Source organism: Leopardus geoffroyi, chromosome B3 (genome assembly GCF_018350155.1).
Source record: "Leopardus geoffroyi isolate Oge1 chromosome B3, O.geoffroyi_Oge1_pat1.0, whole genome shotgun sequence".
NCBI lineage: Eukaryota > Metazoa > Chordata > Mammalia > Carnivora > Felidae > Leopardus > Leopardus geoffroyi.
In genome coordinates, this window is record NC_059337.1 from 76010496 (window position 1) to 76037140 (window position 26645).

The 26645-nt window shown below is 38.6% G+C and overlaps 1 long non-coding RNA gene across 1 annotated transcript; it reads right to left on the reverse strand.

The window, feature by feature from the left end:
• Window positions 1-153: 153 nt before the first annotated feature.
• LOC123583484 lies at window positions 154-25906 on the reverse strand. Its single transcript, XR_006704889.1, has 2 exons — window positions 25522-25906; window positions 154-1949 (listed from the first exon to the last, which is right to left on the reverse strand). It is a non-coding gene; the product is annotated as an uncharacterized LOC123583484 (long non-coding RNA).
• Window positions 25907-26645: the final 739 nt, after the last annotated feature.

The window sequence follows — 26645 nt, forward strand, 5'->3', positions numbered from 1 at the left end:
GACTACAGAAAACATAAATGTAATCATAATGTTAATAATGGCAATAAGCATATACATTGAAGTTTGGGCAACATAGGTGCTGGGTTTTATAGAAACTTTTGATGGATCATTATTTTTTTCCCTTCCCACTGGAAAATAAAAGGATAGCAGAAGTGTGGGATACATTTTATTTTCCATAATGAGCCCGTGTAAGAAACACAAATCTAAGAAAGCAAAATTATATGATTTCTGAAACGCATGCAATCTGGAACTAAAAGAATGTAGTTGCCCTACTATGCATACATCTTATTTCCTCCAGTTCATCTGGGAGCCAGAGACCATTAGCAGGAATTCATATCTAGTACATGCTTACAGGGTATAAACATACTTATTTGTTTATTGGTTGGCTGGCCGAAGCCTTGTTCTAGAAAGGAGTTTTAAAAACTTAAAAAGGCCCAAACGGTGCAATTAGGCAGTGTAAATTGGGAACAAAAGAACAAAGAAAAGTAAGAATTGAGACATAAAATAGGTTCATGTATGCAGTTAAAAATTCATGACGGAATCTACCATAGAGTTGATATCAGTGGGTATATTGCAATTCCTGGTGATCCTTGGTAGGGGTTTCTGGGTAAGAAAAATCTATTCTTTTTCCATACTGAAAATGTAATGTGAAGAAAAATTATCTGTTTGTGACTTAAAAATGTTGGATTCAAGTTTCAGTTTAAGTACGCAAAGAAATAGAGAAAATTATAAAGAAATCAGGAAAGCACAGAATTCTTTGTCTCTTTTAAAAAGGCTATTCTTTTCAAACCTGAAATACAAATTTTAGTCCACTGAGATCATGACCTGAGCCCAAATCAAGAGTCAGATGCTTAACCACCTGAACCATCCAGATGCCCACCTTGTATATTTCTAAATGCCTGTATATCTGTCATCTCCCTTAGAAGGTAAGTATTTGTTTTGTTCACTGCTATATTCCAAGCATAGAGATGGTTCTTAACAAATATTTGTTGAATTTTATTACATAAACTGAGATATTTAAAAGATTACATTCTTGCTCCAATTCACGAGAGAGTAAGTTGGATAGATCTCCTTGCTCTAAGTCCCTGCAACTTTTTAACTCTTCACGGGACTGTGATTAGTGCTTTAAGAGAGGCACAAATAATGGTAAGAAATTATATTCAACAGGGGAAAGTCCAGAAATGTTCCATGAAGCATTCCATGACTGACCTTGCAGAAAGGGTGGCATTCTAAGCTAAAATGAGGGCAAAGGACATTCTTTGAAGAAGGACAAGAATGAATAGAGGGATTTGCTCAGGAGATGTGACTGAGGATTGGCTCATAGTCTAGATTGACCCTAAGGGGCTTGGAAGACTAATGGGAAATGAGGCACAAATGATCAGCTAAGGCTTACTCTGGGGAGCCTTGAATGTTAGGGTGAAAACTTAGTACTTAATTTAGTAGTCACTGGGAAGACATTTGACACTTGCAAGCAAAGGGATGACATGATTAAAGATAGACTTTAGGAAGATTAATATGTCAGTCGCGAGTAGAATACATTAGGGCTTGGAAAGGGTAGGTGAGGAGACAGTTAGAAAGCTATTACGGTTGTCCAAGTGAGGAGTAATGAGGGCTTCTGTGAGGACTGTGTAAGTGGGAGTGGAAAGAAGGGAAGTGATAAAGAAGACATTGTGAAGGCAGTGGACACAGAATGAATATAAATTGGCAAGTAATATAAGGGGTACTAGACAAGTAGTTAAACATGGTGACAGAGGTTTTGAGCTGGAGTGACTGAGCAAACAGAATCAGAAGAAACTAATTTAGGAGGATCTGATGTGTTCTCTTTCTAGATGTTGCATTTCAGGTACTGAGAAGGTCCAATTAGCAGAAAAGCAGCCCCATCTTTGACCCAGGAGGGTAGCAGTTCTCCCGGAATTCTTCTATCTTCTCATTCATGTCTGTAGTGTCCCCTGTGAAAAGCAAAACATGCCGTTTTTTACGTGATTGTTTCCAAGCCCTGGCGTGACTCACGGGCTACCCAAGATGCGAAAGTCACTTTCTGACATAGAGGGAAATATTTCTAGGGGTTGTTCTTTGTTTAGGCTCTTTTTTCTTCATCAGATGCAGTTGCACATATCAACTCCAAACTCTTTTCCAAACATCGTTTGTTCCTAAGGAATATTAACTCATCCATAGTTGCCCTCCTCCCTGCCGCTGCCTTTTATTACCTGGTTCCACCTCAACTAGGTCAGGACAGCTCTACAAAAGTGCCTTAATTGCCACAATGATGGGAACTGAATTAATCCATAGCAGATGAACGAGGATAATGAAATCATTTTCTTTTCTCTCAATGGTCTGTGCAGCATCATCTCTTCTGATACACTTCAGTGTCTGACCTTTTAAACTGACAGGATGTTCACTGCTGAGGCTTTTTAAAGACATCTATCTCTCCACAGAAAAATGGAAGCCAGACATCCAAGACCGACTTATATTTGTCTGTGAATCAAGCTGTCATTTTTGTTCTGCCAGAGTCTGTTATCACGTCTGGACAAGTAATTATTCTCTAGGTTAGGTTCTTACAACCTTGAATTTTTAGGAAAGTCCTTGAGACTGAAAGCAGTCACTTTCTTGCAGCTACAGTCCATGCATATCAGTGAGTTATGTGGTGACTTGGCAGCTATTACTGCTATTAAGCATTTAGTCTATTAAGCACACAATTCTTTTAACTTCGCAAGAGCTTCTAGCCTCCATCTGTTTCGCCCATTTATTAGGATCCCTACTTAGTTCTCCCATTGCATGTAGGCAACTGGCAGTACGCTCCTTGTAAAACAGGTGTAAGCCTGGACAGTGAAGGACACGGATGGGGCAAGAACAATCACAAACTTCTTTATGGTTCCTGTACATTCCAGCTGGAATCATGAAGTAGAAAAGAAGGGCGCCCAATTGAGTACCTGTTTTTGCTGAACACAAGAGAACCCGTTCCTTGTTGCTGAATGGATTATGACCATGGCACAGTGCGGTGGGACTGGCAGAGGACAGACGGTCCCAGGTTCTTTCACAGATGTTAGAAACACACCTCAACACTTGGAACATGGGACCTAATTCAAAATGGTGCAGTTCGTCTAGGTCTCTAAGCGTTCCAAATCAACTCAGTATTCAACGGTTTCCAATGAAAACCTGAGCTCATATTTCAGCGAGAGATTAAATAACATAGAAAGAGAGCAGCAGCTCCCACAGAATTCTGTTTGAGATGGAGAATTGCTAGAATCAAATTCTCATTACCTACTTCTTTTTGGAAGAGAAACCATTTACAAGCAGTTAGGCAGTGGGTCAGTCGTAGTATGAATTTCAGCTTGGTAGTTTGACAAAGACCTTTTGACTATATTTTGAAAAGGTCTCTTTCCTTTGTCATTCTCATTTATGCTTAGAAAGTCACATTCATGGGCAGAAACTCACGCTACCTTTTCCTGCTCCCCAATCCCAATCACCTTGCTTCTGAGGAGGAGGTCATGATATGTAGGATCTGGCACATTGTCCAAAGTTTAAGTCTTTAAACATTATTAATGATATAAGATCGTAGCTCAGCACCTAAAATAAAGACTGCAGGGGACAGGAGGATTGAGTAAGATCAGGTGCTTTTATTTTGCAGATTGATAGGAACGAAGAGGAAAGCGAGCTTTCCAACCTTCAAAGAATGACAGGACAGGAACAGGGGGCTGCAAAGAGCCCAGTGCACATCCTCATTTCCAAATGATAATGTGACCCTGACCACTCTCCTTTTCTTCATATTATAGGATGAATGACAGCCATTTCCTCTCCTGTCATTTATGCATGAATGGTCCAAAGAATCTTAGTATTATTAGGTAAAACCCTACTAAAACAAAATATGCTTATCACTAGTTTTTCCGCTACAAATAGTAGAAGGATGCTATATTCGAGGAAATCAAATTGCTCCTAGAGAATTATACTTTCTTATCTAAAATCTAACTCTCTTTTAAACCCTGGAATTAGATATCTATTATTTATGGGGGTATCCTCAGCTGAATACTTTCAACAGAACGAAGTAAGAATATAGGGCTCTCAATTCATTAAAAATTAGCATGAAACATGATTACTATTATGGCATATCCTTATTAACATACACACTTGATTGTAACCATTGAGTGATATCATTGTGACACAGGTACATGCTTATCAATACTTTCTGGTCCCCAAGGAGGTGACACTTGTGTGGCTCTGCTCTGTCTCCTGCCTCTTTACTTAAGACTACATCAAGGACAACTGCCCCTCCCCCCACCCTGCCAGTAGTCCTTGAACTTATAGACAAATGATTATCAAGGCTTTGCCATTCGTTGGTAAATCAACTGTTGAGTTTGCAGCATTGAGGGACCCTCGTTATTCCTCATGAATAATTATTGTCTGACCAAAAAGTCCAACAGAAACAAGAAGAAAATTTTGTTTTCCTGCACCATATGATCTGAACAATTTGATGTCTGCAACAATATGAGAGACAATTTTCAGTTGCCTTTTAGGCTTAAATTGTACGACACCAGAAAATAAAATGTTTCTTCTTAATCTTCCTATTTTGTAAGCCCTTAGTTGAAGTTTTTCTAAATATTGGACTCCCAAGGCCTTAATTATTCACAAAGAAAATTCAATTTCTTCAGGAAATTATCTCCCTCTTGCTTTTAGGAATCTGAGCTTTGCCAAACAGAAACAATAAATAGGAAATAGTGTGTCTTTTTGAAGCGATTGGAAAAACCAGAACGCCATCTTTCAACTTGCCATGTACATTACCAAGTGGGGACTGTTTTCTACAAAACATTAAAGGATCTTTTCCATGTGTTAGTTGGCTTAATGCTTGGGGGTAAAATCATTGTATTTAGAGAAAAAGTGCATTAATTGAACTCCACAGCATGTCTAATTCAATCCTCAGGAAAATGCTCTATCTCTGCAACATGAGCTGGGGGTGCACCAGTTACATATAAGGTGAGTATAAACAAATGAACATGCACCTTGAGAGACCATATATTGGTGGGTGCTGCACCAATAACAAAATTCTCACATAAGCTTCAGGACAGATTCTCTAATAGGCAACTTCAAACACTAGTTTTTTGGTTAAAGCTGTTTTCAGAAAACTGGAGGCACAGAGTAAATGTTATTCCAAGGTTGATATGCTTGAGTTCTGCTCCCAGTTTGGGTGCTGTTTCCTTTCTTTTAAAATTCTTTTCCTGAAATATGGTAATGTCTAGAGTGCAGCTGTCTCAAGACACAGACAAACCTGACACAACTACTCTGTTGCCTGAAGTCTGAACTGGGTAGCCCATGCTTATAGTGGGATTCCAGTCCAATATCCTCAAAAGATGTTTCATCCACGCTGTCCGGATTCAAAGAAGTTATTTTATTACATATCCCTGAGTTTTGCCTAAAGCTGTCTACTCTAGTGGCTGTTACCTAAACCTATTGCGTAACCCTTGCCCTTGGTTTGTGGAAGGACATGTCTGTCTTTGCTCTTGATCCTACCATCTGCCACAGAAGGGAAATTTCCAGGCCAGTGATTACATTTTGCAACATCCACATTTTTACCATCCCCACTATGTAGCAGGCAGAGAGCTATTGTTATAGCACAGGGATTACTGTTTACAAATTTGACCTGTCCGTTGGGGGTGGTTCTCTTGGCAGGTGGTGGCTATATCCAGAGGCTGACATTTGGGATTTCCCTATTTTCCCAGGCGGAAGCAGGTTCAGTAGGGCCAGGGAAGTTTCTGACTTAGAACCATGGTGACTGATCCTACCAGAGTGGACAACCCAGTAGTGCTACGCCAGCCACTGGTACAGAAATGCCCTTCTTATCTTTTACAACACTGCCCGCTGTGCTGAAGCACTGAACAGAGCTAAAGGCATTTCCAGATAGTGCTGCCTTAAAAGCAAAACTCCTTCAGAATGCCACCCCTGTGACTTAAAATCTAGCTCCAATAAATAGCTCCACTCCAATCAAGTCAGAGGAAGTCAGTCAACATCTCTCTCTCCACGACACGACACTGGGGGATTTTATAGTAAGTCATAATTCAATCCTTCATTAGAGGAAGAAAAAATGTAAATTAAAAATACCTCAGCCAAGCCATTCCCAGCAGCAATAACAGAAATCTCTGCTGGCTAAACAAGAGGCCACCAGACTGCTATCAGAACCTCTCTGTTTGCTATCATTTTAGACCACAATTAATTTAAAATTTTTACTTCCAAAGTAAAGGGAGGGAATACAATAATCCCAATTTACTTTTTAAATAAAAAGCTTAAGTGGAAAGGGTCCATGGGGAAAGCTCAACCCAGGCCAAGGTAATTCTCATCATGAGGAGAGATACCTGTTTAAAATGCAGAGTCACAGGACAGCCTGGCCTCTCTTCCCATAATGCTTCCTGGGGGCTTAAGAGAATTCTTTTATTTTTTTTCCTTCCTTTTTGGTTTTTAAAAAAGTAAAGTTGGACTTGCAAACACTAGCAGTAACTGCCTTAAAAAAGCAATTCTAAGGAACTGAGAGGCCCTGCTGAAGAAATGCTCTCCAAAAGCGATAGGGAGCAAAGGGATTAAGAAGCAGATCATAAAGCAAAATGTACCCAATATATAAAGCATCCAGAAAGGATCTGAGGCTTCCCTCCAGAAGCAATAGGCCAGATCATTCACAGAGGGGACAGGATTGGGGAATTCGCCGGACACAGAAATGGGGGAAGCATCTAAAGCACGTGGTCACAGTAGCGTTATTCAAGAGGGTGGTCTGGGTGAGAGAGAATCAACCCCAAGTCACAGGGGGTATCCCACAGGGTACTGGAACAGTACTTGGGGTTCTACTATCTGGAGTAACTCACGAGAGCAGAGCAGAATCCTTCTCTGTAGTCCCAGAACCAGAACTAGAGTAGCAGGCAAATTAACAGGGTCATTCTTGGGCAGAGTGGGACAAAGGATGGGCAGAGCTAATAAAACTGGGTACAAGATGAAGGCATTGTCAGAGGAACACATTCCCTGATTACATCTTAATGCCCAAATCAAATGAATAGAATACTTATTTGAATTTTTTGCGGATGATGACAATCACATCTCTTGTTTCTATGACAACATAGATTTCTGTTTCTCATCCCATCCGTCCACCACTTCTGTCTCTTTCACTCTATCTTTATGTATACCCTTGTCTCCGTGTTCCCAAGGGCTCCATCCATGGCCCCCTTTCCATCATACATGTTCCACTTCTATGTTTTTCAGCAATAAATAAATCCATATCAATCCCCCCACACTTTCGAAACTCTACAGTTACATAACCAAGTGTCTGCCAGAAATCTTCACCTGCTCTTCCTAAGGCACTTGAAATTAAACACCATCCTATCTAAAATTAAACTGATGCTCTTCCCCTTTCCCTTTACCCTACTCCTCCTAGACAAATTTGCCTTTCTTCTCTATTGCACTTCACAGTTATCACATTATCATCTGCTATGATATAAATTGTTTCCTCCAAAATCCACAGGGTGAAGCTCTAATCCCCAAAGTGATGGTATATGGAGGTGGGGACTTTGGGTGGTAATTAGGTTTAGGTGAGGTCATGAGGATGTGGCTCTTATGATGGGATTAGTGCCTTTAAAAGAAGAGACTCCTCGGGGCACCTGGGTGGCTCAGTCAGTTGGGCAACCAATTCTTGATCTCAGCTCAAGTCATGATCCCAGGGTTGTGGGATTGGGCCCTGCATCAGGCTCAACACTAAGAGTAGAGCCTGCTTGGGATTCTCTCTCTCTCTCCCTCTCTCTCTCTCTCTTTCTGCTCCTTTCCCCAGCTTGCTCACATGCTATTTCTCTAAAAAGAACAAATACAAAAACAAAAACAAAAAAAGGAAGAGACTCCAGGAGCTTGCTCTTCTCACTCCCCCATATCCACAAAGAAGAGGTCATGTGAGCACAGAGGAAGATGGTGACCATCTGCAAGTCAACAGAAGAAACCTCAGAATAAGACCTTCCTTGCTGACACCTTGATCTTGGACTTCTCAGCCTCTGAAACTAGGCAAAATAAAGGTCTGTTTCTTCAGTCCCCCGTCTCTGGTATTCTGTTGTGGCAGCCTGAGCTAGTCTTTACCCAGTCTTCTGAGATAGAAACCAAACATTAATTCCAGTCCCTTTCTTCTCACTTACCTTCCATATTTAATCACCTTTGATATTCTCATCCACTGTATTTCTCTCTGACTTTCAGATACATCCCTTCTCTAATCCTACTGCCTCTCCTCTAATGCAGGTCATACCATATCTTATCTGAACTACTTTAATAGCCTCCTTCATGATCTCTGTGTTTTTAGACTGTCTGCCCTCTTAATAGTCCCAACTCCATACCTCTCAGTTCTCCAGAGTGGTACCATAGCAATCCTTACAAAATGCAAATTTGACCATGTTATTAACCCATATAAAACTCAAATGCTTACCAACAGCTTTAGGAGAAAATCTGAGTAATTCAGTACTGCTTTTCTCCTAAACCATACTGCTTGTCATGAATTATAGGTACTTTCATGGCATGAATATATATAATCCCTCTCTAGAATCAGGGATTTTCACTTGCTGTGGTTTAACTGGTTTGTCTCAACTAGTTCTGAGTTATGTTAAAAATTATATGCCTACAGCAAATGATATATCCCAAGTTTTCAAATGATTTTCTTTTTCTATAAGAGCAAAGGGAGTAGATAGAATATGTATTTCAGCAGAGATAAAACATGTATCTAAATGATCACTTTAGAATATGATATTTATTGTTGCCACTTTTCACTTGCTCCTTCTGCTTTTGTTATTGTTTTTGTTTTGTTTGAAGTATAGTTGACATACATATAGTTGACACGTAACATTACATTGGCTTCAGTTGTACAACATAGTGATTGGACAACTCTATAGATTATGCTGTGCTCACCACAAGGGTAGCCACCATCTGTCACCATACAGCACATTTTTTAAATATTTTTTTCCTTTTTTTTTTTTTTTTTTTTTTTGTTTTGTTTTCTTCAGTGTTGGTTGTGATCTCTCCTCTTTCATTCCTGATTTTATTTATTTGGGTCCTTTCTTTTTTCTTTTTGATCAAACTGGTTAGGGGTTTATCAATTTTGTTAATTCTTTCAAAGAACCATCTCCTGGTTTCAATGATCTGTTCTACTGGCTTTTTGTTTGTTTGTTTGTTTGTTTCAATATTCTGCTCTAATCTTTAATGTTTCCCATCTTCTGCTGTTTTGGGGTTTTATTTGCTGTTCTTTTTCCAGCTCTTTAAGGTGTAAGATTAGGTTATGTATCTGAGAACTTTCTTCCTTTGTTAGGAAGGCCTGGATTGCTAAATATTTCCCTCTTATGACTGACTTTGCTGCATCCCAGAGGTTTTGGGCTGTGGTGTTATCATTTCCATTGGCTTCCATGTACTTTTTAATTTTCTCATTCATTCTTTAGTAGGATGTTCTTTAATCTCCAAGTACTTGTCTTTCCAAATTTTCTCTTGTGGTTGATTTCAAGTTTCATAGCATTGTGGTCTGAAAATATGCATGGTATGATCTCAATCTTTTTGAAATTGTTGAGGGCTGATTTGTGTCCCAGTATGTGGTCTATTCTGGAGAATGTTCCTTGTGCACTCGAGAAGAATGTGTATTCTGCTGCTTTAGGATGAAATGTTCTGAATATATCTGTTAAGTTCCTCCAGTCTAGTGTCATTCAAAGCCATTGTTTCCTTGTTGATTTTCTGTTTATATGATCTTTCCATTGTTGTAAGTGGGGTGTTGAAGTCCCCTACTGTTATGGTATTATTGTCAATGAGTTTCTTTATGTTTGTGATTAATAGATTTGTATATTTGGGTGTTTCACCTGGGGGACATATGTTTACAATTGTTAGATCTTCTTGGTGGATAGATCCCTTAATTATGATATAATGCCCTTCTTTAACCCTTCTTATAGTCTTTATTTTAAAATCTAGATTGTCTTATATAAGTATGGCTACTCTGGCTTTTTATACCCATTAGTATGATAGATGGTTTTCCATCCCCTTACTTTCAATCTGAAGGTGTCTTTAGGTCTAAAATGAGTCTCTTGTAAAGAGCATATAGACAGATCATGTTTTCTTATCCATTCTATTACCCTATATCTTTTTATTGGAGTATTTAGTCCATTGACATTTAGACTGAGTACTGAAACTTATGAATTTATTGTCATTATGTTGCCCGTAGAGTTGGAGTTTCTGGTGATGTTCTCTAGTCCTTTCTAGTCTTTGTTGCTTTTGGCCTTTTTTTGTTTTGTTTCTCTTTTCTCCCCTCAGAGAGTCCCCCTTAAAATTTCTTGCAGGGCTGGTTTAGTGGTCATGAATACCTTTAGTTTTTGTTTGTCTTAGAAACTCTTTATCTGGAGCTTGTGGGCTGGTGAAAACGTGGAGATCTGGGGTGGCAGGAGCACCTGGAGAGACTCTGGAACGTCTGTGCCCTTTCCCCACACTGGGTCCTATGTATTTTCTCCACTGGCTGTTCCTGATTTATCTCCTTCTGTAATAAGCCAGTGATCTAGTGTGAAACATGTTTCTCTGAGTTGTGTGAGTTGCTCTAGCCAATTTATGGAAACCAAGGAGGTGGGCATGGGATCATCCCTCAGAAGCATAGTTTAAAGCCGTACATATTTGAGATTTCGATGGAAGATGGTGCTGTATGAGGATGCTGGGCTCACCTTGTCCTGCTGATCACTTAGATTCCACCTACATCTGCCTAAATAACCCAGAAAACTGCCAGAAGAGTAGCATAATGGACTCTCCAGAGCCAAGCATAGACAAGAGGCCTACGGAAGAGGGTAGGAAGGGCGGAGAGGTGGTGCGTGCTACACGGACTGATGGGAGGAAGCCGGGGCAGTGAAGGGGCAGCCAGCCCGGCAAAGCAGAGCCCCCGAAGATGGGCTTGCAAAAGCAGAGGGGTCAGACTCTGTGAGTTCTGACAGCTAGTGGGACTTACCAACTGGAATGTTAAAAGTCAACAGCTCTGCTCTCGGAGAGTGGGGAGGGTGAAAGGATGCCAGGAGGGAGAGCTGTTGAGCCCTGGAGGACAGAGCTCACCTTGACAGAGGAACAAAGGAGCTGGCAAGTACCATTTCCCTCTCTCATCCCCCAGCCGAAATTCCAAAGGGAACCAGTTCCCGTCACTGAGCTTACTTGCACTGCACAAATTCCCAATGCTGTGCTTCTGTGAATCCATCCCTCTGATGGGCCTGCCTCTCTCCTGGTGCTGCAGGGCCCCTCCTGCAGGGAACCACTGATGGCAAGGCAAACTAAGCCTTCCCACCCCCCACCCCCTGCCCAGGCACCTTGTGGATGCACCCTGGCTAATACGCCCTTGGCCAGATCCCATCGAAGCAGCACCACTGGCCTGGCAGTGTGCAAGTAGCCCAGACAAGGGCCACACCACTCCACAATGAGTCATTGGGTCTGACTGCTGCCCCGCCAACCAACACAAGTTACTCCGGACAGCACAGGGGAAGTGCCATGCAGTTTGGAGCTACCGCTGGGACTACGCAAAAGGATGAAATGGAAGAATTCTCCTCAAAGAAACTCCAGGAAGTAGCGACAGTGAACAAATTGATCAAAAACTATTTAAGCAATACAACAGAACAAGAATTTAGAGTGATAGTCATAAAATTAATCACTGGGCTTGAAAAAAGCAAAGAGGACAGCAGAGAATCTATTGCTACAGATATCAAGGGACTAAGAAATAGTCATGAGGAACTAAAAACTGCTATAAATGAGGTGCAAAATAAAATGGAGGTGGCCACAGCATGGATTTAAGAGGCAGAGGAGAGAATAGGTGAATTAGAAGATAAAATTATGGAAAAAGAGAGAGCTGAGAAAAACAGAGATAAAAAAAATCCAGGAGTATGAGGGGAGAAATAGAGAACTAAGTGATGCAATCAAACGGAACAATATCCGTATCATAGGAATTCCAGAAGAAGAGAGAGAGAGAAAGGGGCTGAAGGTATACTCGAACAATCATAGCTGAGAACTTCACTGATCTGGGGAAGGAAAAAAGAATTGAAATCCAAGAGTCACAGAGAACTCCCTTCAGACATAACTTGAATCGGTCTTCTGCATGACATAGCATAGTGAAACTGGCAAAATACAAGGATAATGAGAAAATTCCGAAAGCAGCTATGGATAAACAGGCCCTGACTTACAAAGGTAGACACATAAGGGTAGTAGCAGACTTATCTACTGAAACTTGGCAGGCCAGAAAGGAATGTCAGGAAATCTGCAATGTGATGAACAGAAAAAATATGCAGCCAAGAATCTTTTATCCAGAAAGTCTGTCATTCAGAATAGAAGGAGAAATAAAGGTTTTCCCAAACAAAGAAAAACTGAAGGAATTCATTACCACTAAACCAGCCTTACAAGAGATCCTAAGACGAACTCTGTGACTGAAATGTTGCAGGGACCACAAAGTACCAGAGACATCACTACAAGCATGAAACCTACAGACATCACAATGACTCTAAACCCATATCTGTCAATAATAACACTGAATGTAAATGGACTAAATGCTCCAACCAAAAGACATAGGGTATCAGAATGGATAAAAAAAAAAAACCCAAGCCCCATCTATTTGCTGTCTACAAGAGACTCATTTTAGACCTGAGGACACCTTCAGATTGACAGTGAGGGGATGGAGAACTATCTTATGCTACTGGAATTCAAAAGAAAGCTGGAGTAACCATACTTATATCAGATAAACTAGACTTTCAATTAAAGGCTGTAACAAGAGATGAAGAAGGGAATTATATAATAATTACAGGGTCTATCCATAAGGAAGTGCTAACAATTATAAATGTCTATGTGCCGAATACAGGAGCCCCCAAATATATAAAACAATTAATCACAAACCTAAGCAACCTTATTGATAAGACTGTGGTAATTTCAGGGGACTTTAATACCCCACTTACAACAATGGATAGATCATGTTGACACAGAATCAATAAAGAAACAAGGGCCCTGAATGATACATTGGACCAGATGGACTTGACAGATATATTTAGAACTCTGCATCCCAAAGCAACAGAATATACTTTCTTCTCGAGTGCACATGGAACAGTCTCCAAAATACCACATATTGGGTCACAAAACAGCCCTCAATAAGTATAAAAGAATTGAGATCATATCATGCACACTTTCAGACCACAATGGTATGAAACTTGAAATAAACCACAGGAAAAAGTCTGGAAAACCTCCAAAAGCATGGAGGTTAAAGAACACCCTACTGAAGAATGAATGGGTCAACCAGGCAATTAGAGAAGAAATTTAAAAATACATGGAAACAAATGAAAATCAAAATACAACAATCCAAATGCTTTGGGATGCAGTGAAGGCAGTCCTGAGAGGAAAACACATTTCAATCCAAGGCTGTCTCAAAAATAAGAACAATCCCAAATACAAAATCTAACAGCACACCTAAAGGAAACAAAGCAGAACAGCAAAAAGACACCCCAAACCAAGCAGAAGAGAAATAATAAAAATCAGAGTGGAAATAAAAATCAGAGCAGAAATAACAAAAATCAGAGCAGTAGAGCATTTCTTTTTTTTTTTTAAATTTTTTAAATGTTTTATTTATTTTTGAGACAAAGAGAAATGAGTGAGCAGGGGAGGGGCAGAGAGACAGAGAGAGACAGAGAGAGAGAGAGAGAAAGAATCTGAAGCAGGCTCCAGGCTCTGAGCTGTCAGCACAGAGCCCAATGCAGAGCTCGAACCCACAAACCGTGAGATCATGACCTGAGCTGAAGTCAGACGCTTAACTGACTGAGCCACCCAGGCGCCCCATAGAGAAGTAGAGTATTTCAATGAAACCAAGAGTTGGTTTTTTGAAAAAATAAATAAAATTGATAAACCTGTAGCCAGGCTTCTCAAAAAGAAAAGAGATAGATAAAATCATGATGAAACTGGAATTATTACAATCAATCCCTCAGAAATACAAGCAATTGTCAGGGAATACTATGAAAAACTATGTGCCAAAAAAATGGACAACCTGGAAGAAATGGACAAATTCCTAAGCATGCACACACTTCCAAAACTCAAACAGGAAGAAATAGAAAACTTGAAGTGACTCATAACCATCAAAGAAATTGAATCAGTTATCAAAAATCTCCCAACAAATAAGAGTCCTGGACCAGATGGCTTCCCTGGGGAATTCTATCAGACATTTAAAGCAGAGATAATACCTATCCTTCTCAAGCTGTTCCAAAAAATAGAAAGGGATGGAAAACTTCCAGACTCATTCTATGAAGTCAGCATTACTTTGATTCCCAAACTAGACAGACACCCAGCAAAAAAAAAAAAAAAAAAAAAAAAAGAGAGAGAGAGAGAACTACAGGCCAATATCCCTGATGAATATAGATGCAAAAATTCTCAACAAGATACTGGCACATTGAATTCAACAACATATAAAAAGAATTATTCACCACGATCAAGTGGGATTCATTCCTGGGCTGCAGGGCTGGTTCAACATTTGCAAATCAATCAGTGTGATACATCACATTAATAAAAGAAAAGAAAAGAACCATATGATCCTGTCAATAGATGCAGAAAAAGTATTTGACAAAATTCAGCATCCTTTCCTAATAAAAACCCTCGAGAAAGTCGGGATAGAAGGAACATACTTAAGCCACTTCATAAAAGCCACTTATGGAAAGCCCACAGCTAATATCATCAATGGGGAAATACTGAGAGCTTTCCCCCTGAGATCAGGAACACGACAGGGATGCCCACTCTCACTGCTATTGTTTAACATAGTGTTGGAAGTTCTAGCATCAGCAATCAGAAAACAAAAGGAAATCAAAGGCATTAAAATTGGCAAAGATGAAGTCAAGCTTTCACTTTTTGCAGATGACACGATATTACACATGGAAAAGCTGATAGATTCCACCAAAAGTCTGCTAGAACTGATGTGTGATTTCAGCAGGGTCGCAGGATACAAAATTAATGTACAGAAATAGGTTGCATTTTTATACACCAATAGGGAAGCAACAGAAAGAGAAATAAAGAAACTGATCCCATTCACAATTGCACCAAGAATCTTAAAATACCTAGGAATAAACCAAACCAAAGTTGTAAAAGATCTGTATGCTGAAAACTATAGAAAGCTTATGAAGGAAATTGAAGAAGATATAAAGAAATGGAAAAACATTCCATGCTCATGGATTGGAAGAATAAATATTGTTAAAGTGTCAATACTACCCAAAGCAATCTACACATTCAATGCATTCCCAATCAAAATTGCACCAGCATTCTTCTCAAAGCCAGGGCGAGCAATCCTAAAATTTGTATGGAACCACAAAAGACCCTGAATAGCCAAAGTAATAGTGAAGAAGAAAACCAAAGCGGGAGGCATCACAATCCCAGACTTTAGCCTCTACTACAAAGCTGTCATCATCAAGACAGCATGGTATTGGCACAAAAACAGACACATAGACCAATGGAATATAATAGAAACCCCAGAAGTGGACCCACAAATGTATGGCCAACTAATCTTTGACAAAGCAGGAGAGTATCCAATGGAAAAAAGACAGTCTCTTTTACAAATGGTGCTGGGAGAACTGGACAGCAACATGCAGAAGAATGAAACTAGACCACTTTCTTACACCATTTACAAAAACTCAAAATGAATGAAGGGCCTGGATGTGAGACAGGAAACCATCAAAAGCCTAGAGGAGAAAGCAGGAAAAAACCTCTCTGACCTCAGCCATAGCATTTTCTTACTTGACACCTCTCCAAAGGCAAGGGAGTTAAACGCAAAAATGAACTATTGGGACCTCATCAGGATAAAAAGCTTCTGCACTGCAAAGGAAACAATCAACAAAACTAAAAGGCAACCGACTTTTTCCGAATAGGAAAAGATATTTGTAAATGACATATTGGAAAAGGACTAGTATCCAAAATCTATAAAGAACTCACCAAACTCCACACCCAAAAAACGAATAATCCAGTGAAGAAATGGGCAGAAGAAATGAATAGACACTTCTTTAAAGAAGACATCCGGATGGCCAACAGGCACATGAAAAGATGCTCAACGTCACTCCTCACCAGGGAAATACAAATCAAAACCACACTGAGATATCACCTCATGCCAGTCAGAGTGGCTAAAATGAACAAATCAGGAGACTATGGATGCTGGAGAGGATGTGGAGAAACGGGAAACCTCCTGCACTGTTGTGGTAATGCAAACTGGTGCAGCCACTCTGGAAAACAGTGTAGAGGTTCCTCAAAAAATTAAAAATAGATCTACCCTATGACCCAGAAATAGCAGCTAGGAATTTACCCAGGGGATACAGGAGTTCTGATGCATAGGGGCACTTAAACCCCAATGTTTATAGCAGCACTTTCAAAAATAGCCAAATTATGGAAAGAGCCTAAATGTCCATCAACTGATGAATGGATAAAGAAATTGTGGTTTATATATACAATGGAACACTACTTGGCATGAGAAACAATGAAATATGGCCATTTGTAGCATTGTGGATGGAAATGGAGAGTGTTATGCTAAGTGAAATAAGTCATACAGAGAAAGACAGATACCATGTTTTCACTCTTATGTGGATCCTGAGAAACTTAACAGAAGATCATGCGGAAGGGAAGGGAAGGGGAAAAAAAAGTTAGAGAGGGAGGGAGGCAAGCCATAAGAAACTCTTAAAAACTGAGAATAAACTGAGGATTGATGGGGGGGTGGGAGGGAGGGGAAATTGGGCGATGGGCATTGAGGAGGGCACCTTTTGGGATGAGCATTGGGTGTTGTATGGAAACCAATTTGACAATAAATTTCATGTAAAAAATAAAAAATAAAAAAATAAAGCCTTAAGAAATTCTTTATCTTACCTTCTATTTTGAATGACATTCTTGCTTGATAAAGAATTCTTGGTTGCATATTATTCTGATTCCTCACGTAGAATATATCCTGCCATTCCTTTCTGGCCTGCCCAGTTTCTGTAGATAGGTCTGCTGCAAACCTGATCCATTTTCCCTTATAGGTTAAGGATTTTTTTTCCCTTGCTGCTTTCTTAATTCTTTCATTTTCAGTGTGTTTTGTGAATTTGACTATAATATGCCTTATTGATGGTTGGTTTTTGTTGAATCTAATGGGAGTTCTCTGTGCTTCCTGGATTTTGATGTCTGTGTCTTTCCCCAGGTTAGGAAAGTTTTTTGCTAGGATTTGCGTACCTAAACGTCCTACACTTTTCTCTCTCTTAATCTTTTGGGCCCCCTGTGATTCTGATATTGTTCCTTTTTAATGAGTTACTGAGTTCTCTAATTCTTATATTATGCTCTTTTGCCTTAGTTTCCCTTTTTTTTCTGCTTCATTATTCTCCATAATTTTGTCATCTTTATCACTGATTTGCTGCTTTGCTTCATCTATCCTTATTCCCATGGCATCCTTTTGAGATTTCATGTCATAACATTTTTAATTTTGTCCTGATTAGATTTTACTTTTTTTATTTCCACAGAAAGGGATTCGATGCTTTTCTCAACCCCAGCTAGTATTCTTATTATCGTGATTCTAAATTCTAGTTCAGACATCTTGTTTGTATTTGTGTTGATTAAGTTTCTGGCTGTCATTTCTTCCTGTTCTTTCTTTTGGGGTGAATTCCTTCTGTCATTTTGGAGGAAGAGAAATAATTAACAAAAACTAAAATTAAAAAATTAAAAACACAAAAATCAAAAAAAGGAAGCTAGATACTAGATGTATTTTGGTCTTCTTGTTGAAAGAAGCTTGATAGATAGAATAGAGAAAAAGGGAAAGAAAAGAGAAAAAAAAGAAAGAAAAAAGAAGAAAAAAGAAAATGTTTAAATATTAAAAAATATACAATAGAATAAAATTAAATAAATTAAAATAGAATAAAAAATTTACAAAAATATAAAAATATAGTAAAAGAATTTTTTAAATTATGAAAATGAGAAATAGTATCCAAGAATAAGAAATGAAAAAGAGAAAAAAATGAATAGACCAGCCAACAGAATTAAATTTGAATGAAATTACATCCAATTTCCCCGAGAACTCAAACCATGAAGCTCTCTATTATTCATACACTAAGCAGGGGGAGAGACTTGTGATCGTCCTCTAGGGCTTGGTTGGCACAGTTGGACTACGTTTGGTGTAACAGCTCCATTCTCTACTAGGTGGTGCTGCTTAGCTTATTGGGGTGGATCTGTGTGGCATGCATGCAGGTGTATGCACAGGTGTGGGACAGGTGAAAATGGCATCACCCAGCTCCCCAGTCTCTATCATGAGAACTCTGTGCTCTCACCAACTGGCCATCAGGTACCCCTCCTTTGTCTCCAGCTTCCGTCCACTCCCTGTTCCACAATGCCCATGACCAAGCTGTCAGACTGCCAGGTGGCACCTCTCTCCAGAATTTTAAATCAGATGGGGCTGTGTTTCCAAACCCCTCATTTCTCAGGGTCCTGTAACTTACACTGATCCTCTGGGGGAGGGTCTTGCCAAACAATGGCCAGGTGCTGGCTTGCCCCCAGGAATGCTTGTCGGACTGTGCCACTTCAAAGGCCCAGAGACTGTGTCTGGGTGCCAGCCTGTCACAGAAAAAGTTCACACAATCATGTAGCAGCAGTGGTTCAGGGGACTAGAGCAAATCACAGCATGCAATGGGCACCAGGCTTCAGTACACCCAAGGGTCCTTGTTCCAACACCAGCAAACGTTGCTGTTCTCTGGGGTCCCTTGGGACCTTTTCCTGTGGGGAGGTCACACACCTCTACCAAATGTCCTCCAAGCAGGGGAACATCTTCTCCCTGTGTGACCCAATGACCCCTCAGACCTTAATGTCTGCTCCTGAGGATTAACCCATGCCACCAGAGCACCACCAGGTATCAAACTGTGGAATTTCCAACTCTGTGCTCCCCTGCTTATAGAGCCCTAATTGTATTGAAACTCTCTCCTTTCTCCTTTCTCCCTTTCTTTTTCAAACCTTGTGGGTGCTTCCACTCTTTCTTCTTCTCTTCAGCTGCTTTCGGGGTGAGTACTCTTCCTGTACTCTCCCCCCATCTCTGTCCTCTCTCTGCAAAAAAAAAAAAAAAAACAGTTCCCTATCCTCCACAGCTTTTCTATCCCCCAGTTCACCTCTCTGCTGCTGTGTACCTGCCAAGTTCTGTGGCTCAAGTTATGCAGATTGTTGTGTTAATCCTCAGATCAATTTTCTAGGTGTGCAAAATGGTTTGTTGCTGATCTAGTTATATTTCAGAGATGAGAGAAGCAGAAAATTTCCATCCTGCTCCACCATTCTGGCCTCTCCCTTCATTTTTTAAAATGTTTATTTATTTTTGGAAGAGAGAGAGAGAGAGAGAGAGAGAGAGGAAGTAGGGGATGGGCAGAGAGAGAGGGAGACACAGAATCTGAAACAGGCTCTAGGCTCTGAGCTGTCAGCACAGAGCTTGATGCAGGGCTTGAACCCATAAAACATGAGACTGGACGCCTAACCAACTGAGCCACCCAGGTGCTACCTTTTTTCCCCCCATTTTTTATTGATTTGAGTGAGAGAGAAGGGGAAAGGGGGAGAAGGGAAGAGACGGAGACAGAGAGAATCCCAAGCAGATTCCATGCTCAATGCATAGCCTGATGTATGTCTCGATCCCAAAATGGTGAGATCATGACCTAAGCTGAAACCAAGAATCAGATGCTTAACTGACTGAGCCACCCAGGCACCCCACCATACAACACTATTACAATACTATTGGCTATATTTCCTATGCCATAACTTTCACCCTCATGACTTACTCATTCCATAACTATAGCCTGTACCTACCACTCCCCTAATTTGACATATTTTAAAAGGCTTACTTGTCTGATCACCACTTACTTTCCAATTTTATCTCTCACTGTATCACCTTGTAAGACTAGATTATTTGTGTTTCCCCAAACATATCACATTTCTTAATATTTTGCTGGCTACTTATGTTGCTCCCTTCACTTAAAATGATATCCTCCCCCAAATTATCCTGGCATTTTTCTATTTGTGTTTCAAAATGCAGCTCAAACGTTAACTTCTCTGTAAAGTATTTTTCTAACCCCTTTCTTTCACTATACTTTTCCATGTTTATTAAACATCTTTTATTTTAAATCAGTATCCTACTACATTGTAATTATTTTGATTGAAGTTTTAATAGATGATGCCCATGACTTTTGATTTGTAGTTCTTTTATTGTTAAATTTATTACAGTTTCTTCTTGAATTCATTGCTTTTTAGAAGGGTACTACTTTTAATTTCTTTTTTTTTTTTTTATAAATTTTTTTTTCAACATTTATTTTATTTTTGGGACAGAGAGAGACAGAGCATGAACGGGGGAGGGGCAGAGAGAGAGGGAGACACAGAATCAGAAACAGGCTCCAGGCTCTGAGCCATCAGCCCAGAGCCTGACGCGGGGCTCGAACTCACGGACCGCGAGATCGTGACCTGGCTGAAGTCGGACGCTTAACCGACTGCGCCACCCAGGCGCCCCTAATTTCTAAACATAAAAATGATCCCACTTCTTAGTTGTTGATTCCTAACTTAACTGCATTGTAATTAATATATTTTGTATGTCATTGACTACTTGAAATATGCAAAGACTTCTTCTTCTGATCTATCACTTGGTCCAATTTGTAAATATTTTATGTGAGCTTCAAAACATTGTATGTTCTCTATTAGCTAAAGAGTCCATAAATAACTACTAAACTCATTTATTTTTTTAAATGCTTTATCTGTAGGTTTCTGATAGAAATGTGTTCGAATCTCCTTTTAGTTTCTATGAGTTGGTTTCGTACATTTTGACTGTGCTATTAGATGCATACAAATTTGTGATATTGATGTCCTGAGAGATACTGAGAATTGTTTCTTTTATTATGTAAAGTCATATCTATTCTACTAATGCATTTTACTTTGGTATATTGTGTAGTAAAATCTTGGATATTTTTTGGGAGATTTATATATACATATGTCTTTTCCAAACTCTGTATGGGTGTGGTGTGCCTTTTGGCTGTGTTTTTTTTCTGATCAGTATTTTAGAGTATATGTTATCTCTTAATTTTCAAATTATTTGTGTATTATGAAAAATTATTGGAAGAAAATACCTAGGTATATTTTCTGCCTTTGAATAGGTGAATTTTATCCATTTACAATTATTTTTATTACGCTGTAATTTACTGCTGTGTATTTAATGGTTTCAGGAACTTGCTTATACCAGTGCACAAGAAATGACTGTGCACATCTCTTCCTGACTGTTCTTTTAATGGCATCTCACAGTAGCAGCTTAAAATGGGTCATGGTAGGATTATTAACTCCACAGAAATAGGCAGATTATAAAAATTAGAACTTTTTTAGAAGAAAATAGTTGTTAAATATTTTCTATCATATTTTTGGATGTATTTGTTATGACTATCTTCATGTGCTGTATTCTTTATATACCAATCTTTTTTCCTGCTTCTTTTTACTCTCACCTTCTGTTCTGTTGAGAAAATTTTAATATTTCCTTTGAAGACATTTTGTTTTGTCTCTCTAAATTGAAGTTTTATTTAGGATTCATTTTTAATAGAAATTTTTGAACATGCATGTGTGTTGTTATTGTTGTTGCTGTGGTTTTGATATTTGGCTTTAGATTTCCTGCCTGCCTTTTTTTGTACCTGTTCACTTCCAGACATTCTGTGGTTGCCTTCAACCTGACCTGGCATGCCTACAGTTTATGCACAGGTCTCAAAGCAGTTTTTCAGAGTTCCTCACCTGCAGTGATATTTATATTATCACAGGTGACATTATTTTCTCATTATTTCATTTCATAATCTTTTCCTATCCAGAAATGAATACATGTGTATCACCCAAATTTAGGAACCTATATAACAAGAAACAAAAAACTGAAGTCCTACATATACATGTAGCTATTTCTAACTATATTTTAATAAATATGTGATTATAGCCCACCATTTATAAAAGTTTGTATTTGATGTCTCAATTTATAAAAGTTTATAAAAATCTATAAAATTTGTATAATTTTAAAAATTTATAAAATTTTATATAAATTTATAAAAATAAGTTTAAGGCAGGTATAACATTATAAGGTGGAAATACCATAATTTAAAGAGTCATTTTATTATTGGTAGGTATTCAGGTCACTTCATTTTTTGTTTGGCTATTAAAAAGTATTGTCACAGTACATACTGTTTATCATATATCCTTAGAAATTATTTTTTAAGTGTAATAACTGTTTCAAAGATGTGAACTTTGTAAAAACTACTTTACCACATTGTCAAATTTCCCCATAGAAAGATTATATTAATATAGATTCCAATCAATACTATGGACATATGCCAGGGCCAATATATTTTATGATTTATCTCCAATACTATTATATTCAATATTGCTTATCCTCTTCTATTTTTCTTACTCTATGGTTTAGAAGAGGCACTGAAAAGAAATTAAATCATTTAGGAAATATTGAAATATTGGTATGATTAGGTGGATATTCTTTGGATTTTATCTTAAAGAAAATTAATTCCTCTAACTCTGTCATTTTCTGTATTCTCTGATAAAATGGAAAGAAGCACATTAGTTGGCATTAGATGAGAGGCGAATTCATACTATTTCCTAAGAGCCAGGAACACTTGATACTAAGCTTGTTTATTGCTTCTCCCCTCCCTGGCCCGGGGCTATATAGACCACTGTCTATTGAAACTAAGCATTTTCTAGACCTGTGGACATATCAATATACCATGTCAAATATTGTAATAGGTATTTTTTATCTCTAAAGAATAATGGGAAGAATTGATAATACCAATAATAGTATTATCTGATTTTGATCAAGTATTTTAACAAACTTAAGACATTCTTCCTTTTCCTTACAAATATTTGTTTTTCCTACTAATAAGGGGAAATCTTGAATAATTGTCCAATGTAATTCCCCATACTATACAGGAAAGTTAGTCTTCCATTTTTTGTTCTCGGTATAAATAGTGATCTTATTTTATTTCATTGTTTTAAACCATTTTAAGACTGTTTGTAGTTACTAGATGAACCATTTGTATTAACCCAATTCAATAACACAACTGATTTAGGGTCGCCTGGGTGGCTCAGTCGGTTAAGCATCTGACTCCAGCTCAGGTCACCATCTCTCGGTTGGTGAGTCCAAACCCTGCATCAGGCTCTGTGCTGGCAGCTCAGAGCCTGGATCCTGCTTCAGATTCTGTCTCCCTCTCTCTCTCTGTGCCTCCCCCACTCATATTCTGTCTCTCTCTCTCTGAAAAAAAAGTAAACATTAAAAAAATAGGTAAATAACACAAGTGATTTAGATCAAGTGTATTCTACATAATGAACACATTTGGTCAGTTGTTTTAGAATAGTGAAAAGACAATTAAGTTCCCTTTAAGTATTTATTTTCCAAATTAAAAGATGAATGTTACAGGGCACCTGGTTGGCTGAGTTGGAAAAGCAAGGGACCCTTGATCTTGGGGTTGTGAGTTTGAGCCCCATGTAGGGTGTAGAGATTACTAAAGAAAAAATAAATAAACATTAAAAACCCCTAAAAGATGCAGGTTATTCTATGTTTCTTTAAAATCTGATTAACATACTATATCTTCTGTTTATCTTTTAAATTATTTAAAAATCCTCACTGAAAATATTTAGCTATGAAAATTAAACTTGGCCACTATCTTCAAGGAGCCTTTGACTAGCTCTAAATATAAAGGAATTATCACTTTCTGTATCTACATGCAATTTGTGAAATAAAAAATTAAAAATTTGCATTTCTCAGAAATTTGGATGGTCAGTGAAGAAAAAGTCATGCCATAGACCTCTGTAATCAATTTCCTACTATGTTAAAGATAAAAAACAAGCTCAAGTTTAAAAAGTATGCTGCAATGATTCATTATGAAGAATGCAATGATATTAATATATATGTGCAGACTTTTACAATCTATTCAATATTTACAGCACACTCAGAATGAAGGTTATTCACGAGGCAGGGGCCTCACTACTGCCCTTTGGTGAGCAAAATGTGAAGAGATTGTTTTCCTTTTCTTCCAGGAAATTCCTCCTCTCTGCAACAAAACGAATAAACAGAAAGACAATTTGTTTCTTGATTATTTGTTTGGTTGTAAGAAGAGAAGGTCTCTAGGATGCTTAAGTATATCCTCAGTAAAGGATACTGCTGTGGGATGAAAGGAGAGCCTATTTTATAAAAGTATTTGTAAAGGAAGATAATATAATTACTGAGAAGGAGGATTCACCTCCCCATAAAGACTTGTTTGTTTGCTTTTTATGACTCTTATTAGCATTGTGAGATATAGCTCATGGTCTTATAAGACACCTCTTATTATTATGTTTCTATGAACATAGGATTTCCAGAGGCAATTTATTACTTCTTTCTTTGATTAACTTCAGACTTGTATCTGTTTTAAGATTTAGAGTACAATATGTTCGCTCATTTTCAAATTACAAAAAAGGTGAGAAAATAATATTTTATCTTTTTTTAAGGAAAGCTTACTTTTTATGTGCTAGTTTAGCACAAATGTTAACATTTTAAATATCACTTGTGACAAGACAGTCGTCTTTTGCAAAGCAGGAAGATGAACTTGGGTTTAGGGTTTAACTTCTTCGTGGGTTGTCAGAACCTCAGCAGGTACAGGACTCCTCCCCAACCTTGTCCAGGAAAAACGTGGCTGCTCCAAATGCCATCCGCTTTTTGTCACCTTTTGTGTAAGACTCAGGAAAGCATATGGCTAAAGCATTGCAACTAACCAAAATCTTTACAGCCTCTTCCCATCTTGGGACCTATGCTGTGCATCAAGTTTTTGGGATTCAGGAATAAAAGTAGAAGAGAAAAATAAAGGGTGGTGTATAGGCTTATTTGAATTCATTGTTTTCTACAAGGGTAAAGATTAGGATGAATGCATAGACCAAAGCATCATCATCTGGCAATTTTAGGTGGCTTCCATGGATATTCTCACATCTGCTGACATTCCGAAACAGGTGTGTGGAGTAAGTGGAAACTTCCCACATTAGCCCTGTCCACATGCCAGGAAAGCAAATATTACCCTCTTTCCATGTCCCACACTCAGACTCTATTGTCAGCTCTCCTTTGTAATTCCATATTATCAGAAATCAGGAAAAAAACAATGAATACACAAACTTCTCCACTCAAACAGGTCAAAGGGTGCTTGTGCAGAAATGTAAACCATTCTCCATTTTATGTTAATGGCAACCTGTCAGACAGAGATGGCCTCAAATATAGCCCCCCCCCCCCCAGCTGACGGGCCTAATTAAAAGAAAGAGTTCAAATTTTACAATGTTCATGTTTATTTGCAGCAAGACTTTTTTTTTTATTATCATGAAATCCCTACTCAATTTGCAGTGCTTCTCTCAGCCTCTAGATTTCCTAAAAGGAACTCATTTTAATGTTCAAAATCACACTTAGACAGCAGGATTATTCTGCCAATAGCTCCAATTCCCCAAGGGAGATGAAATGGGTCTTCCGATTAATGTTTTGTTTGGGTGTATATCACTTACCCGAAGCAGAAAGGCTTGTTGCAGAATTGAAATGTCTTTGATGTAAGCTGTGTACTGTCATGTTCACACTTTCCCAGGAGACTCCACAGTGGGTCTGCTGCTGATGGTTGCCTTGTTCACCAAAGAGAGACCTGTTAGTCAAGCGTCAGTATCGGCTGGATTGCTAACTTTCTGTTGGACCATAGGTTGGTAGGGTACTCGGCACTGACATGAATCAGTACAAATCTGTTGCCTGCTACCTCAAACCCAGTACTTTTATTTGGTTAAGAAAAAAAAAGTGGACATTTTAAAGACACGGAGCACCAAGAAGCAGAGAACAGAAGCTCTCAAAATTAAACTTAGGAGAGAAGTTATTGCTGAAGGCGATAAAGATCAGTTGAAATGATACAGGGAAACTAGCTGACAGAGAAGATGAATGTTTACTGAGAATCCCTGGTATTCAATGGAAATGTTCCATAATCAGCGAAAAACTGGAAACACACTAGTTTATGTAGCTCTGCTTCAATAGGAAGGGATATGAGAAAGTTTGCAGCAGGAACGCTGAATGCCAACATTGCTTGTATTCAGAGACTTGATCTGAAATATTACATATGTTCTTATTTATTTCAAAAGGCTTTTCAAATGACTCAGTTTTTTTTTTTAAATCATGAGCTGTGGGGATTTGTTTCTGACCTGGACTTCATTGGTATATGGGATAAGATGCAGCTCATGGTTAAAATATTTATTAGTATTTGGGTTTAATTTTAGTTTGGTTCAAAAAAATCTTTCAGGTTGATCTGACTTGGAGTTCAAGGTTTTTCCAGTTGAAGTATTACTCCAATATACTGTGTACAAGTTGGTGCATAGCAGAATCCAAGGGGATAGTTGAAAAGAGTATAAGCCTAACACATTATTTTGAATGTGAAGAATTGAATCTTCTGGTTATATTCTATTAGATTAAGTTTGATAACTATTTAGTATCAAAATCAGGTAGAGTAATATTAAAATTAAAATGGGAATACGGGGCGCCTGGGTGGCTCAGTCAGTTAAGCGTCCAACTTTGCCTCAGGTCATGATCTCACAGTTCATGAGTCCAAGCCCCGCATTGGGCTCTGTGCTGACAGCTCAGAGCCCGGAGCCTGCTT